Source organism: Microtus oregoni, unplaced genomic scaffold (genome assembly GCF_018167655.1).
Source record: "Microtus oregoni isolate MIOR12 unplaced genomic scaffold, Mior012 000024F_ref0000369, whole genome shotgun sequence".
NCBI classification, from domain to species: domain Eukaryota; kingdom Metazoa; phylum Chordata; class Mammalia; order Rodentia; family Cricetidae; genus Microtus; species Microtus oregoni.
In genome coordinates, this window is record NW_024543083.1 from 35,340,562 (window position 1) to 35,357,186 (window position 16,625).

Genomic DNA, 16,625 nt, shown 5'->3' on the forward strand with positions numbered 1-16,625 from the left:
GTTATTTTTTTGAGATTTCTTCGGTTTTCTGTTATTTTCTTATTTTGTTGCAGTGAAGAGCCACAGATTTTAAAAACACAAATACCAATATAATAGAAAAAAACAAAAAAAGACAGCCACCAATGGATTTTGAAAACCAGCATGCAGCATGTGTATCATTAATACTAATTCCTTTGGTGATTTTATTTATTTCAATATTAAAATTATGTTTATAACAGTAATATTAATACCATGGCAATTTTAATACTGCCATGTATTAAATGTTTCCAGATTAATTGAAGATCATGTATAAAATGTATTTTGTATTCCACATACAAATTGTATGGTTTCACTGCTCTATATTTTCTTATTCTTTTTAATTAATTAAAATATAATCATATCATTCACACCTTTTCTTTCTTCCCTCCAAGTGCCATGTTTTCTCACTCAAACTCTTCCCATATCTTCTTTCCTTATTCCCTCTCAAATTCATAGCTTCTTCTCTTTATTATCATTACACACACATACGCATACACACACAAACACACACACAACTTGCTGAGTACTCTTGGTCTTATTTCTATGTATGTGATTTCAGGGTGATCACTAAGTACTGGATAATCAGGTAGAAGATCAACCCTGTGGAACACTAATCCTCCCTCTCTAAGTAGTCATTAGTTTCCTGTAGTTGAGATTCCTTGCTCCCATGTTAGCTTGTCTATTAGCATTGTTGCCATTGATTGGGCCTTGGATAGACAGCCACAGACTTACCTGCCATTTCTGGGAAACAATCCCAAGCAGACTTTCTGCCTTTCTGTCTTTTCTCCCTTAACGCTTCATGAGTCTTATGAGCAGGGGTTGTGTTGTATGTTTATCCTTTGGAAATCCCACAAAATTTTCTCTGTGTTTTGATGAGTATGGTCTGTAAGTCCATCTGTTACAAATAGAAACTTCTTGATGAGGAGTGAGAGCAACATTTATCTGAAAGCATAAGTCTTCAGAATGCAGTCAGGAATTACGTTGAGCTATTAAAGTGATGGCAATGGGCTCCTTTCTGAGATGGGTGACTCCACTAGCTAGGTACTTGGGTAGGTTTCCAGCACCAGGAAAAATTTCTCTTCAGTTGAGCAGACCATAAATCTAATCAGAAAGCTGTTAGTTATCATCAAGATATGAATATTACCATTGGACCTTTCCAGAAATCTTGCCAGGCTGGTCATCACTGTGTTTCAAAAGCATCACAATTGGGTATGATTATGAACGGTCCCCCCTTTGGCGCTTGTGTAGCATCTGGTACTATGAAAGCTACTCCTTGTGGACTAGGCTTTCAAGTCGGATCCTTCCAAGTCCTGTGTCCTGAGAACATGGTATCATCCCAGTGTTCAAATTTCTTACTTAAAATTTTCATGCAATATATTTGGATTATATTTTCCCCTGCTCACAGATGTTACCCACATCCATAACCACCCAATTCATATTCCCTTTCTCTATGTCTATCTCTTTACTTCTCTCTGTCTCTGTCTGTCTCTCTCTAGAGAGTGCATTTTTCTACAGATATTGTGTAAGAAAAGTCATAAACTCATAAAAATAGTAGAAATTGATAGTAAACATAAGTGATTCTCATGGGATATTTCAAACGGAGAGACTAAGTTAGCTGGTGTGCCCCAAGCAGAACTCACTAGACACATTATGGACAAACGTTATGCTATTAACCTATAAACCATGTTAAAGGGGTACAGAATTTGGTATCTTATATGAACTGTCAGGAGACTACATATAAATAAAAAGGGATAAAGAGAAGAGGCTATGATCTCATCACCTTGAGGCCGAGATTTGTTCACTGTGAACAAACACACACAGTTGATTCCTAATGAGAAACTATTCTAGTTATGTTTACACTCTACTGCAGTCCTGTAATAAAACCATGACTGTTCCTCAGACTAATTAACAAGGAAAATATTGTAGAAAATCAAGCCTCTGCAAATTTCCGTCATTGGCGCTTCCTTGCCACACCCTCTGCTCCAGTTCTGCTACTCACATTATTAGCAAGAAGGCAGAAAAAGAAAAGAGAAGACAAAAGTACACCATGCTCTAAGATTCTACTGACTGTACACTATCCTACATGCTATGTTACCCCTCCTGAGCATTTATTGTTTTCAACATTGGGTGTAATTTCTTTTCTTTTCCTTTCCATAGGGTTGTAGGAGCACAAAAACAAAATTTAAGAGAAAAAAGGAAAAAAAATAAAAATCTCATTTTGGAAGCTGCAGTATGACACAGTGAGTCACACAGCAAACTCCTTTGCCCATATATCTTTACTTGCAACTGTTCCTTGAAAAGAGTCATTGGTCTGGTCCGAGCCTCTGGATTCTACTACACTATTGCTGCTTGGCCCTCACTAGGACTCTCCTTGGATATTCTGTGGTTGTCCTGTGTCATAGAGATCCTGCAACTTTGGTTCTGCGGGTCAGACCCCTTCACGTGCTCCAGCAGATTGTAGATAAGGTGGATGTTGCGGCCACTTAAGTCCTAAGTTCAGTTTGGTCAGCCTGCCAGTTCTCCCCTGTCCTCACCATCAGGGTGAGTTCTCCGGGATCACAGTGGTGAGAGTTGCAGGAGCTGAGGGCAAATGTGAAAGGACGTGGAAATTAATGGGATCGAGAAGCCCAATGTGAAAGACACATTGAATAAATAAAAAGTTGTTTTAAAAAAAAGTACAAAAACAGTGTAAGACAGACCTATTAATGAAATTTTCCAAGAGAAACAAAAGCAACTGAAGGAAATATATGGGAGTAAGGGGGAATGAGAGAGACATAGGAAGGGAGGGAAGAAAGAGAATGGGAGGGAGGGAGGGAGGGAGGGAGGGAGGGAGGGAAGGAGGGAGGGAGGGAAAGAGACCCCATTCTGGTATCAGAGTTTGGAAAGCCCTCTAACCTGGCATCTTGAGACCCAGGGTGACCAGTGGTACGATTCAGTCCATGTTCAACACCCTGAGAACCAATGAGACTGATGATGGAAATCCTATTCCTGGGGTGGGAAATGACATGAGATACCGCAGCTCTAGCATCTGGGCAAGAAAGAGTGGGGAAGGAGCAAATCTTTCTTCTTGGAAGTTTTGATCTGCAAATTAGATGATCAAATGACACATAGCCACAAAATTAAGAAGCCTACTTCTCTACTTCCACTAATTAGATTGATACTTTCAGACATACCCAGAAATGGGGCTTCAGTTTGGTATCTCCACAGCACCCCAAAAGAGAAATAAGATTAATTATTTAAATAAAACTATAATGCTACCAGAAGTTACAAAATTTCAGATCTGATTAGGCAATGGAAGAAACTATAATTCCTATTACTATATATTAGGAACAATGTAAATAACAATAAACTATCCAAATTGTATTAACTTTAGTTTTTAAAAAAAAATGAGAGCCAGGTATGTGTGGATACATAATCCCAGCAGTGGGGGAACTGAGGCAAGGGAATAATACGTTCAAGGCTAGCTTAAGTATCACCACAAGGACTCCCTTGTGAATGAGAGGAACAGGGTAACATTAGGAGGGTGCAAAAAGATTATTAAAAATAAAATAATTTCATAATTTATGGTTTATTTATTTCATGGAACTTCTAAAACTTCCACATTTGTATTTAGCCTTGGCCAATTTTTACAAAAGTGACAGCAAAAATGGTCCTAGGAATTTTGGTGTGGTTTCATAAAGAAGAATTCATTTCTACCTAGTGTAGCAGGCTTTGTCCTTAGGTCCACAAGCCAGCTCCCAAATCATAACACAGAGACTTGTTATTAGTTATGAATACTTGGCCTTAGCTTATGCTCATATCTAGCTAACTCCTTTTTTCTTTAACTTAAATTTACCTTTTTCTCTTCATCTATGTTTTGTCTCAGGGCTTTTGGTCTTCCTTTCTATATGTCCTACTCTGTGTCTGCTGGCTGGTGGCTGCCTGGCTGACCACAGGCATCTCCTTCCCATGTTAGATCATCCAACAAGATATGCCTCAACTTGTACTATTTATTTGTATTGTTATTGTATTATTTAAAATGTGAGGAAAAATTTTATTCTTTCATACTTTACCCTACATCCAAATCTCACATATGGATCTTAGAGGAGAGCCTACTATTGGAATTTTAATGAACCAGCATAATCCCTAACTCCATTCTAAATACTTCTCTTTATACCCACAGGTAACTGTAGTTCCCAACCAACACCAAAGAAGGTCCTCTATAAAGCAGACAGATACCGTTGCAGAAAGCTCTACCCGGTTAAAACTGATCTCAGCCCCACAACTCTACCAGCGTCTCAGGTAATATCAGTGAATAAGGAGTAGAAAGTTAGTGAGGGCCAGAAGACCGGGATATCTGCTGTGAGATTGTATCTCCTGGAAAGAGCAGTGAATCTTCACCCACAATACCTGAACAAAATGGCTGCCTAAACAAAACCTGAACAAGGGCAACATCAACAGAGATGCTAATATGGAGCTGAAAAATCTCCAAGGGTCCCCACCCTAGATAAAGGACTACAGAGGGATGCTGAAAGTGGGAGAACTGGTTTTCCTCCAGGGAGGAGCTCCTCAATAGATCAACTACTAGCAATGGTCAGCCCTGAAATCAGGTACATGCAAGCAACGTGTGTGTGTGTGTGTGTGTGTGTGTGTGTGTGTGCAAGTGTATAAAATAATAATAATAAAGAAGTGAAGGCCAAGACTTTGAGAGGAGGCTTGGGAAGGGGGCATGGAAAAAATTGGAGAGAAAAAAAAGGAGATAAAGGGAAAATGTAGAATTGTATTTTAATTTTAAAAAAGTGTACAACCACCTAATATTTGATTCTGAATACTAATAAATTTGTACAGTTAAAACATAAAAATTCTCAGTAGTTATTTTCTGTAGCTAATCTTTTACAACTGTCTATATGGGATTGTGAATAGCTGTATCATGTATATTCTAATTATGAGTGTATTGGGTAATATGAAAAAAGAGAAATGAACTCTTCTTGGTAAGGAAAAAAAGAGGTGACGGATACACAAAGATGATATTTCAGTGAGTTTTCTTAGCACAGAAAAGTCAAAAAAGCTAAAAGTTAACCATCTCCATACAAATTTAGCTTGTGAGTTTTGTTTGGATACCCAGTTCCTGAATATCAACCATTTCATCTCTGTGGCAACAAGTTAGTAATAAAGGCAGAGGGGGTCGTTTCTAACTCCTCTTTTGCATGACGTTAGCCGGGCGATACTGTCTCCAGATATAGGATAGACAGAGAAAAAAGGAAAGAAAAGAAAAGAAAAGAAAAGAAAAGAAAAGAAAAGAAAAGGGTTCTGGTATGTACTGAAGATGAAGGATTTATTATTAAAGGATACTTAAAGATTACCATGATGGGATTACTAAAAATGGAAGAAAGAAAGAAAGAAAGAAAGAAAGTAGAAAGAGAGAAAAAGGAGAAAAGGAGAGAAAAAAGAAAAGAAAGAAAAAGAGACCAAGGGTGGGAGAGGGGGAGTAATAAAGGAAGAGAGGGAGGGCGGAGAATTTAAGTAAAGAAATATATAGGTAGGTAGACAGAAAAGTTACACAAAGTGGAATTACCCAATGATGTAATCATCACATGTAAGGATATGAGTCTCTCTACAAATGCAACCCAGGCTGGAATCAAACTGACCCTTCTGCCTTAGACACCAGAATAGTTAGGCTCACCAGCCTGCATTACTACTTCTGACACTCTTTAGTAATTTCCATTGAACACAGATTACTCTTGAAAGATTATTTTTCCAGTTAATAGGCTTCCATTTTGGATCTGGCACCACAGTTCACCCTGTATTAATCACCCAAACCTTAAATTCAGCACTATCTTCAGATCGGATTCTCAGACAGCCATTTTATGTTTCCCTTTTCTACTTCGTCTTTATTTACTACCATTCTATAATTATCAGATGTGATCATATTTTCTCAGCCAATTATAAAATGTATTTTCAGTCATAAGTATCTTTAAGTTTTTTCCTTACAAAAAATAGTTGCCAAGTTGGGAGCGTAGGCCCCAGCCCTTTGCATCTATCCCAGCCCCCAGGCCTGGTCTGGACTCCAAATCCCAGGAGGCCAGGTCCCACTCCCCAGGGTATTTAAATAAGTTACCAAAAGAAGAACATATGGTCCCTTTTCCTTTGGTGGTCGCATTTACGCTGCTTAGGCCGGTTCACCCTCAGGGTCACCCGAGAGTGCAGAACTCCCATTAAAGCTGGATATTTCTTAAATTGGCTTGTTTTGATTTGGGTTGATTGGGAATTTTGCATCGGCAGGGAGCTCCACGTTAGCAAATATTCCTAACAATAGTTATTCTGATTTTTTAATAAACTTCACAGTAATTTTTAACATCATTTACCAATATGAAGTTCTGTTATTAATTTCGGTGGTTTAGAGCCAAATATAGCACTACTTACAGAGATTTGTAAAACCTGTGTGATTTTTCTAGATTCAGAACAAAGTTCACTAATACATAACTTGATTTTTGTTTTAAGTTATTCTGATTTTTTAATAAACTTCACAGTAGTTTTTAACATCATTTACCAATATGAAGTTCTGTTATTAATTTCGGTGGTTTAGAGCCAAATATAGCACTACTTACAGAGATTTGTAAAACCTGTGTGATTTTTCTAGATTCAGAACAAAGTTCACTAATACATAACTTGATTTTTGTTTTAAGTTTTACCCCTCCAAATCACTAAGACACAACCAGCAAAAATGTCTTTGTGCATTTAGTCACACGAATGGAAGAGATTGAATGGATCACTGTGGCCTTGTATACTAGTGTTTCATCGTGGTAGCTTTTCAGGATATTGTAACCTCAGTGAGAGTCCAAAAAACTAATAAAGATTCTAAGTTGCAGGAAGTTTCAAGACTGTGGTATGAAAACCACAATAACTAATAAGTGCTAATGACCAATGAACAATTTTGATGCTTTCAAAAGCTATGAAATCTCTATAGAACATCCCCATTGTCTCAGTGTGTAGGTGCACCCCTCGTGGTCCTGAGTTCCTTGCTCATGCTCTCTCTCCATCTGCTCCTGATTTGGACCTTGAGATTTCTGTCCGGTGCTCCAATGTGGGTCTCTGTCTCTGTCTCCTTTCATCGCCTGATGAAGGTTAATATTCAGGAGGATGCCTATATGGGGATATTCTATCAGGAACTCACCAAGGCCAGCTGGCCCGGGTCTGAAAAATAATGGGATAAAACCGGACTCGCTGAACATAGCGGACAATGAGGACTACTGAGAACTCAAGAATGATGGCACTGGGTTTTTGATCCTACTGCTCGTACTGGCTTTGTGGCAGCCTAGGCAGTTTGAATGCTCACCTTACTAGACCTGGATGGAGGTGGGAGGTCCTTGGACTTCCCACAGGGCAGGGAACCCTGATTGCTCTTTGGGCTGACAAGGGAGGGGGACTTGACCGGGGGAGGGAAAGGGAAATGGGAGGCGGTGGCGGGGAGGAGGCAGAAATCTTTAATAAATAATTAAAATTAAAAAAAGTAAGTGAAGCTAGACTTTTCCAGTTTTCCTCTGAGTTTCCAAACAAAGAATATGCTCTTTGATGTTGAAATTTTATTTGGGAGGAAGAATGGTCCAGACCTCTTAAAAGAGAAAACTAAAAACTGCACTATAGAGACTTAGTTACATGTGCGTATACACAATTGAACACTTTTATCAGTCTGTCTCACGTTCATTTTATTTCTAGTCCAGATGCCTCCCCCATACACACAAACCCACAAAAAGCAAAACAGGCATCTTTTGAAAAGACCTAGAAGGACAGAGGGAAGTCATTTCCCGCCCTGCCCTCTCAATGTGTATTAGCAAGCCTGCCTCTGGTATCTTCCTAACTATCTAAAGTTCTGTGAACAAACTATGACTGCTTGAGACCAATAACTTACCAGTTAAATATTGATGGCTTTTCAATAGATTTTTCAACTTAAACCAATTGTACCAATTTTTAAATTCACATTCTTTCTAAAGGGCAGAAAATGCCCAGAGTAATTAGTTGTTTAGTTGTTAGTGGAACTAGTAAATTTATAAGAGAATTACAACCATTATTAGAATCTTATATTGCCTTTACTCTCTGCCAACAGAAACCAAAGCATTAGATTTTAGTTTGTTATAAATACTAGCAAGTGTTTCTAACTGTAAATATTATATATATATAATATTATAAAACCACTGATGTTTTCTCTTGTGAAAGTAGCATTGTAGCAAACATGTTTCCTAATATTAACACAAAAACATGAGGATTCTGTTTAATAATCTCTCCTTAGTCAATACCTCCACTGTATGCTGAGGAAGTTATATTTTCAGTGGATGAATTTGTATGATCTTTATTCAAATCATGTGTTCAGTGAAAAGTAAATTAGCTAAAGGCAAGTGATGCCATGATTTACTTTCTGAGTCAAGCCACAATTTCACAGTTCAAAACGTATTTGGAAAACAAAATCTTCTAGACGCTATAAAATCTGTCCCAGAAAGCATTTCTGTAACAGCAGAGAGGTTAGGAAAATCAGATCCTCTATAAAAGTTAAATACTAGGAAAGACTGTAAAATATACTTTTCCTGAACTCTGTAAGTTAACCAGAAGAATGTTTATGAAAAATAATTATAAGCAGTAGTAATAAAGACATAGATAACTCAATCTTAACAAAAGAAATCTCTATAGAGCTAGAGGGTGCATTTCCAATATTACTGGAAGTTACTCTTTGAAGTAAATGAAGGGACATTTTGATGTTGAGCGTCTCACAGTCGGGAGATCTGGGTTGTGGGGAGAACTTGAGACCCGAGGGAATTGCTGAGTGAAGATGGGAGCAGCACTGAAAAAGAGATCCAGGTTTCTCCACATGAGAATCAGTCCTCCAGTCACGGGCAAGGATAGAACTGGGAGAAGAAGCTGCTTGTGTTCCACTGTGAGAAGCCACCAAGGACTCCTGTCCCAAGGAAGGAACAGGCATTGTGTGAGGGAAATAGCTTCTCTCTTATATCGACTGGTTCCTGCTGTGTACTACCCTCAAGAGTGAAAGAGGTCATCAACCTCTATGAGCCTCAGTAGAGGGAGAACTAGTGGTTTGTTCTTACAGGATTTTATGAGTGGGTCAGAATTTTCAGTAAGTTCCTGATAGGATAACCACAAAGGTTTGCATGAAGTAAGAAATTTTTGAGCTAAGAGTAGGAAACCCCCAAAGCACTTCAGCTTCCGTCTTCTCAGTTGCAAGGCACTTGTGGCAGCCGTAACTATGTAAATTCCACTTCGTGCCCATGCCTCTTTCTACCCCCCACCATTCCTCTCTGAGCTGTTGTTTCAACCTGAAATTCCCAATTCCAATTTCCTCCTTTCTTTAAGGACTTACACATTTCCTCAGCCCTGGAGCAAACTACTATCTCCAAGTCACCCAGAGATTGCTTGCCTGGCAAGCTCCGGATCTATTGCTAAGTCAACAGTATAAATCTCATTTAAAGTTTTCCCGAATTTGGAACCCATGGGAACACTGTTTGTCAACTCTGCCCTGAAGAATTATCGTCCACTAATTATTACTTCCCCTAGTTTGCCAGTGATCCATCTATTTTAGCACTCATATGCAAATGCAAGTATGTTGTGACTTATTCATAAGCCTTTGAGGGAAGCTTGATCAAAAGCACTGCTAAAATCAAGATAAATTATGCCTTTTCATAAATTACCTGAGTTACCTCATCAAAAAATTCAGATTAGTGTGACATGATTTATTTTTAGAGAATCCAGAGTAGCACCTGCTCAACCACCCAGATAAGCTATTCCATTATTTTAAGAGGTTTGATAGAATAATGCAGATGTTCTCTTTTAATGAAATAATTGGCCATTTACCTTCTCCACTAAGAGTGGGGAGCACTGGTTTATCTATTAATTACATGCAAGGAAAAGTTTTCCTGATTATTTTTACTTATCAGGTTTAGTGTCCTTTGGGTGATGGCCTCTAGAAACCTGTCCCATGGAGAGATAGGTTAATATGAGAGAATATTCGATATTTCTTGGAGTCATTCACAAGACCGGAACTACTTGTTGATTTTGTAAAATTTCATTTATACCTGGGTCTTACAAAATTGGATGCGGAGGGCAGGGTTGGAGTCATGTGTGAGTAAATAATTTGTAAGTCAATTTGCATATGTTTGGGAGACTGAGGTAGTGGATGAGCTGTGAATTAATATCAGAGAGTATTTTGTAACATTTGACAGAAGTATGCTGCTGCTTCAGTAGGGAGGTGTTCTCTTTCAGCAGGCCAGTGTATACAAAGAAGATGTGCAGAAATCAACCTCACAGAAGTTTAAACTTCACACAAAAACATCGTTTCGATTTTCTCTTAAGCATTGCTCTTTCAGACAAGTGCCTTTCAAATAGATAAAGGCATGACCCACTTGATATTTCGGGCATCAACAGCTAGCCACATCTCTGACAGAAATTCATTACTAATTCCAAGTTTTAAAAATCACAAATGTTGGAGCTGGAAAGATGGTTTAGTCATTAAGATCACCTGTTGCTCTAACACTGGACTTGGGTTCAGATCCCAGAAGGCTCCCAACCATCTTCCCAGGGGATTCACTCTTCTCTTCTGACCTCTGTGGGCATTGAACACACAAGGTCCACCTGTATAATACATATCCATATACATAAAATAAAGACACATAACAAAAATAAAAATTAGAAAATAAAGGTCATTGTAGAGTCTGTGCTCTTTGTGTTGGTGTGTGTGTGTGTGTGTGTGTGTGTGTGTGTGTGTGTGTTTCTGGGGACTGAACTGAGGAAATCATGTATGAAAATCAAATGCTTTACCTCTGAGCTATACCCTCAGCTCTATATGGAGTCTAAGAGTAAATCATAATTTGCATTAAATCTCTTGATTTACACAAACATACACACACACATACACACACAGAGACCCATATACACACCCAAAAACACACATACACACATGCACACACATACACACATAAATACACACATGTTGTCAATTAAATAAGTCATAAATAACTTCCATCATCCTTATGATGAACCAACACATTTGAATATACTAATTATAAAGTTAGAAAACTTTTACATCGCCTGATGAAGGTTAATATTCAGGAGGATGCCTATATGTTTGTCTTTGGATTCATCTTCTTATTTAGCTTCTCTAGGATCACTAATTATAGGCTCAATGTCCTTTATTTGTGGCTAGAAACCAAATATGAGTGAGTACATCCCATGTTCCTCTTTTTGGGTCTGGCTTACCTCACTCAGGATAGTGTTTTCTATTTCCATCCATTTGTATGAAAAATTCAAGAAGTCATTGTTTTTTACTGCTGAGTAGTACTCTAATATGTATATATTCCATACTTTCTTCATCCATTCTTCCATTGAAGGGCATCTAGGTTGTTTCCAGGTTCTGGCTATTACAAACAATGCTGCTATGAACATATTTGAGCATATACTTTTGTTGTATGATAGGGCATCTCTTGGGTATATTCGCAAGAGTGGTATTGCTGGGTCCAGGGGTAGGCTGATCCCGAATTTCCTGAGAAACTGCCACACTGCTTTCCAAAGTGGTTGCACAAGTTTGCATTCCCACCAGCAATGGATGAGTGTACCCCTTTCTCCACAATCTCTCCAGCAAAGGCTATCATTGGTGTTTTTTATCAGGCGATGAAAGGAGACAGAGACAGAGACCCACATTGGAGCACCGGACTGAAATCTCAAGGTCCAAAACAAGGAAATCAGGACCGCGAGGGTGCACCCACACACTGAGACAATGGGGATGTTCTATTGGGAACCCACCAAGGCCAGCTGGCCTGGGTTTGAAAAAGCATGGGATAAAACCGAACTCGCTGAACATAGCAGACAATGAGGACTACTGAGAACTCAAGAACAATGGCAATGGGTTTTTGATCCTACTGCATGTACTGGCTTTGTGGCAGCCTAGGCAGTTTGGATGCTCACCTTACTAGACCTGGATGAAGGTGGGTGGTCCTTGGACTTCCCACAGGTCAGGGAACCCTGATTGCTCTATGAGCTAACAAGGGATGGGGACTTGATTGGGGGAGGGAAAGGGAGATGGGAGGCGGTGGCGGGGAGGAGGCAGAAATCTTTAATAAATAAAAAAATAACAAAAAAAGAAAACTTTTACAAATGCATTAAAATATTTCTATGCTTAAATTTTATATAACATTTGAACTTAATTTTTAGTTCAAGGCAGCAGAATGGGTCCATGTTTTCTCTTTTCTGGTCCTCTCCAGATTTTTTTGAAATCTCATAATGAAAGAAAATTTGGAGTAAGAACAAAAGGGAGGAAAAAGTTAAAGGTAAAGTATAGGTGGAGACTGCTTGCTTGTTCCCACCTTCCCAGACCCGAAATAATCACAAAGAAACCATATCAATTGCAATATTGTTTGGCCAATAGCTTAGTCATATTTCTAGCTAGCTCTTCCATATTATATTAATGAATTTCTATTATTTTATATTTTACCATGAGGCTTGTGGTTTACTGGTAAGGTTCCTGGGCATCTGTCTCCTTCAGCAGCTACATGGTGTCTCTCTGACTCTGCCTTCTTTCTCCCAGCATTCAGTTTAGTTTTCTGCCTAGCTCTATTCTGCCCTGCCATTGACCAAAGCAGCTTCTTTATTAACAATTGATAATAAAACATATTCAACAGCATGCAGAGGTATTCCCCTATAGAATTATTGGTGTTAAGGTTATTTCAAAAATTTTTGAGAGCTAGCCAGAAGGTGGGAGACTCAACACAAGTGGAAAGAGACATGGGGAAAAGGCTGCTGGCCAGTTCATTGCAGTATACCCAGAATGAGAGCAGAAACTCTAAAATGGCATAAAAAGCAAAGTTTAAAATCGGGTAATTAACAATTAAACTATATACAAATTCATCAGTCCTGACTTAGTAAAAAGCTGAGCAACTGGGGTTAGGTACAAGCCAAACCATGTCTAAGATGCAAGATCTGTGAACTGGGAAGACTGCGGATATCTTGTGAGGACGGTGACCCAACACCCAGCTTCTCCTCCTCATGCTGCCCCTCTTCCCTCTTGTTTTAATTGCTTGTATGTCTGCCATTTTATATGTGGGTATGTGACTGTGAGTGCCCATGCCATAGAGGACAAAAGCATCAGATTCCATGTACTTGGGATTACAAGCATTTGTGAGCTACCAGGTGTAACATGAACGGACCTGTTTGTTTGGGTTTTCTGTCTCACCCAGTCCCCCAGCTGTTTAGTCCCAGAGAAAAATCACACATAGATCTCTATAAGTTATAAAACTGATTGGCCCATTAGCTCTAGCCTCTCACTGGCTAACTCTCACATCTTGATTAACCCATTTTTCTGATCTATGTTTGCCATGTGGCTCAGTACCTTTTTCAGTGGAGCAGATCATACCCTGCAGCTTTGGTGATCAGGGAAGGAGAGGGAGGAATCAACTTCCTCCTTCCCAGAATTCTCCTGTTCTCATTACGTCATTTCTATTTCCTTTCTGGTTTTCCCACCTATATTTCCTGCCTGGCCAATCAGCATTTATTTATAACATGATTAACAGAGTACAGACAACTCTCCCACACCAACCAGGTGTGGATGCTGAGAACTGGACAAGGGTCTTCTGTAGGACAGTATTCATTCTTAACTGATAAGCCATCTCTCCAGTCTGTCCACCAGCTACTCAAACAATAAATCAAAATCTCATATGGAAGACACACACACACACTCTCTTGCAGCATCAATGTTCCCTTATGAAATGACCAAAAATTGAACAAATTGTTAATCGCAGGTATTAGGACAACCTTGCATATGCTGCACACAAGACTTTGTTGCTGTCCTGGTTTTGAACATAGAGCATACATTCCTTGCACTGTATTTACCACTATAACACATAACACAAAAAACCACCATCTTGAATACCTTGACTCATATTTGAGACAATTGTAATTTATGACATTTTTATTGTACATACAAAATTTTCTGCTCTTTTTTTTTATTGCGAAAAGAAGAAAAAAAACATAAACAAAAAACAAGTTTCCACCTCCTCCCAGCCTCCCATTTCCCTTCCCCTCCTCCCACCCTTCTCCCCCTCCTCCCACCCTTCTCCCCCTCCTCCCACCCTTCTCCCCCTCCTCCCACCCTTCTCCCCATCCCCCCACTCCTCTCCCCCCCTCCCACTCCAGTCCACAGAGCAGTCCGGGTTCCCTGCCCTGTGGTAAGTCCTAGGTCCTCCCCCCTCCGTCCATATCTAGGAAGGTGAACATCCAAACTGGCTAGGCTCCCACAAAGCCAGCACATTAAGTAGGATCAAAACCCCCTGCCATTGTCCTTGGTGTCTCATCAGCCCTCATTGTTCGCCATGTTCAGAGAGTCCGGTTTTATCCCATGCTTTTTCGGTCACAGTCCAGCTGGCCTTGGTGAGCTCCCCGTAGATCAGCTCCACTGTCTCAGTGGGTGGATGCACGCCTCGTGGTCCCGAATTCTTTGCTCATGTTCTCCCTCCTTCTGCTCCTCCTTGGGACCTTGGGAGCTCAGTCCAGTGCTCCTGTGTGGGTCTCTGTCTCTACCTCTATCCATCAACAGATGAAGATTCTATGATGATATGCAAGATATTCGTCAGTATTGCTCTAGGATAGGGTCATTTCAGGTTCCCAATCCTCAGCTGCCCAAGGAACTAACTGGGAACCTCATCTTGGGCACTAGGGAGCCCCTCTAGGGTCAAGTCTCTTGACCACCCTAAACTGGCTCCCTTAACTAAGAATTGTGGTTCCGTGCTCCCCTATCCACCTTTCCTTTATCCCAATTCTCCTGTTTCCCAGGTCCCCCCTCCTTCCCTTCTACCTTTACTCTCCCCATCTCCCTTTACCCCCATCCCACCCCATCCCCAAGATCCCATTTTCTCCCCGGAAATTTGGTCTACTTCCCTTAGCCAAGAGGACAACTATATATTTTTCCTTGGGTTCACCTTCTTACTTAGCTTCTTTAGGTTCACCTATTGTAGACTCCGTGGTCCTTATTTATGGCTAGAAACCAATTATGAGTGAGTACATCCCATATTCATCTTTTTGGGTCTGGGACACCTCACTCAGGATAGTGTTTTCTATTTCCATCCATTTGCATGCAAAATTCGAGAAGTCATTGTTTTTTACCGCAGCTTAGTACTCTAGTGTGTATATATTCCATACTTTCTTCATCCATTCTTCCATTGAAGGGCATCTAGGTTGTTTCCAGGTTCTGGCTATTACAAATAATACTGCTATGAACATAGTTGAACAAATGCTTTTGTCATTTGATAAAGCATCTCTTGGGTATAATCCCAAGAGTGGTATTGCTGCGTCCAGGGGTAAGGTGATCCCGAATTTCCTGAGAAACCAAAACACTGACTTCCACAGTGGTTGCACAAGATTGCATTCCCACCAGCAATGGATGAGGGTACCCGTTCCTCCACAGCCTCTTCAGCAAAGGTTATCCTTGGTGTTTTTGACTTTAGCCATTCTGACAGGTGTAAGATGATATCTCAAAGTTGTTTTGATTTGCATTTCCCTGATTGCTAAGGAAGTTGAACACGACCTTAAGTGTCTTTTGGCCATTTGAACTTCTTCTGTTGAGAATTCTCTTTTCAGTTCAGTGCCCCATTTTTTAATTGGGTTAATTAGCATTTTAAATTCTAGTTTCTTGAGTTCTCTATATATTTTGGAGATCAGACCTTTGTCTGTTGTGGGGTTGGTGAAAATCTTCTCCCAGTCAGTAGGTTGCCTTTGTGTCTTAGTGACCATGTCCTTTGCTTTACAGAAGCTTCTCAGTTTAAGTAGGTCCCATTTATTCAATGTTGCCCTTAATGTCTGTGCTTCTGGGGTTATACATAGGAAGCGATCTCCTGTGCCCATCTGTTGTAGGGTATTTCCCACTTTCTCTTCTATCAGGTTCAGTGTGTTCGGGCTGATATTGAGGTCTTTAATCCATTTGGACTTGAGTTTTGTGCACGGTGAGAGATATGGGTCTATTTTCATTCTTCTACAGGTTGACATCCAGTTGTGCCAGCACCATTTGTTGAAGATACTTTCTTTCTTCCATTGTATACTTTTAGCTCCTTTATCGAAAATGAGGTGTTCATAGGTTTGTGGGATAAAATCCGGGTCTTCTATACGATTCCATTGGTCGACTTCTCTGTTTTTATGCCAGTACCACACTGTTTTCATTACTGTAGCTCTGTAATAGAGTTTGAAGTCAGGGATGGTAATGCCTCCAGAAGATCCTTTATTGTATAGGATTGTTTTGGCTATCCTGGGTTTTTTGTTTTTCCATATAAAGTTGATTATTGTCTTCTCCAGATCTGTGAAGAATTTTGATGGGATCTTGATGGGGATTGCATTGAATCTATAAATTGCCTTAGGTAGAATTGCCATTTTTACTATGTTGATCCTCCCAATCCAAGAGGAAGGGAGGTCCATCCATTTTTTGGTATCCTCTTCAATTTCTTTCTTCAATGCCTTAAAGTTCTTGTCAAATAGATCTTTCACTTCCTTGGTTAGGTTTACCCCAAGATATTTTATGCTGTTTGTGGCTATCGTGAATGGTGAAGCTTCTCTGATTTCCCTCTCTGCTTCCATATCCTTTGTGTATA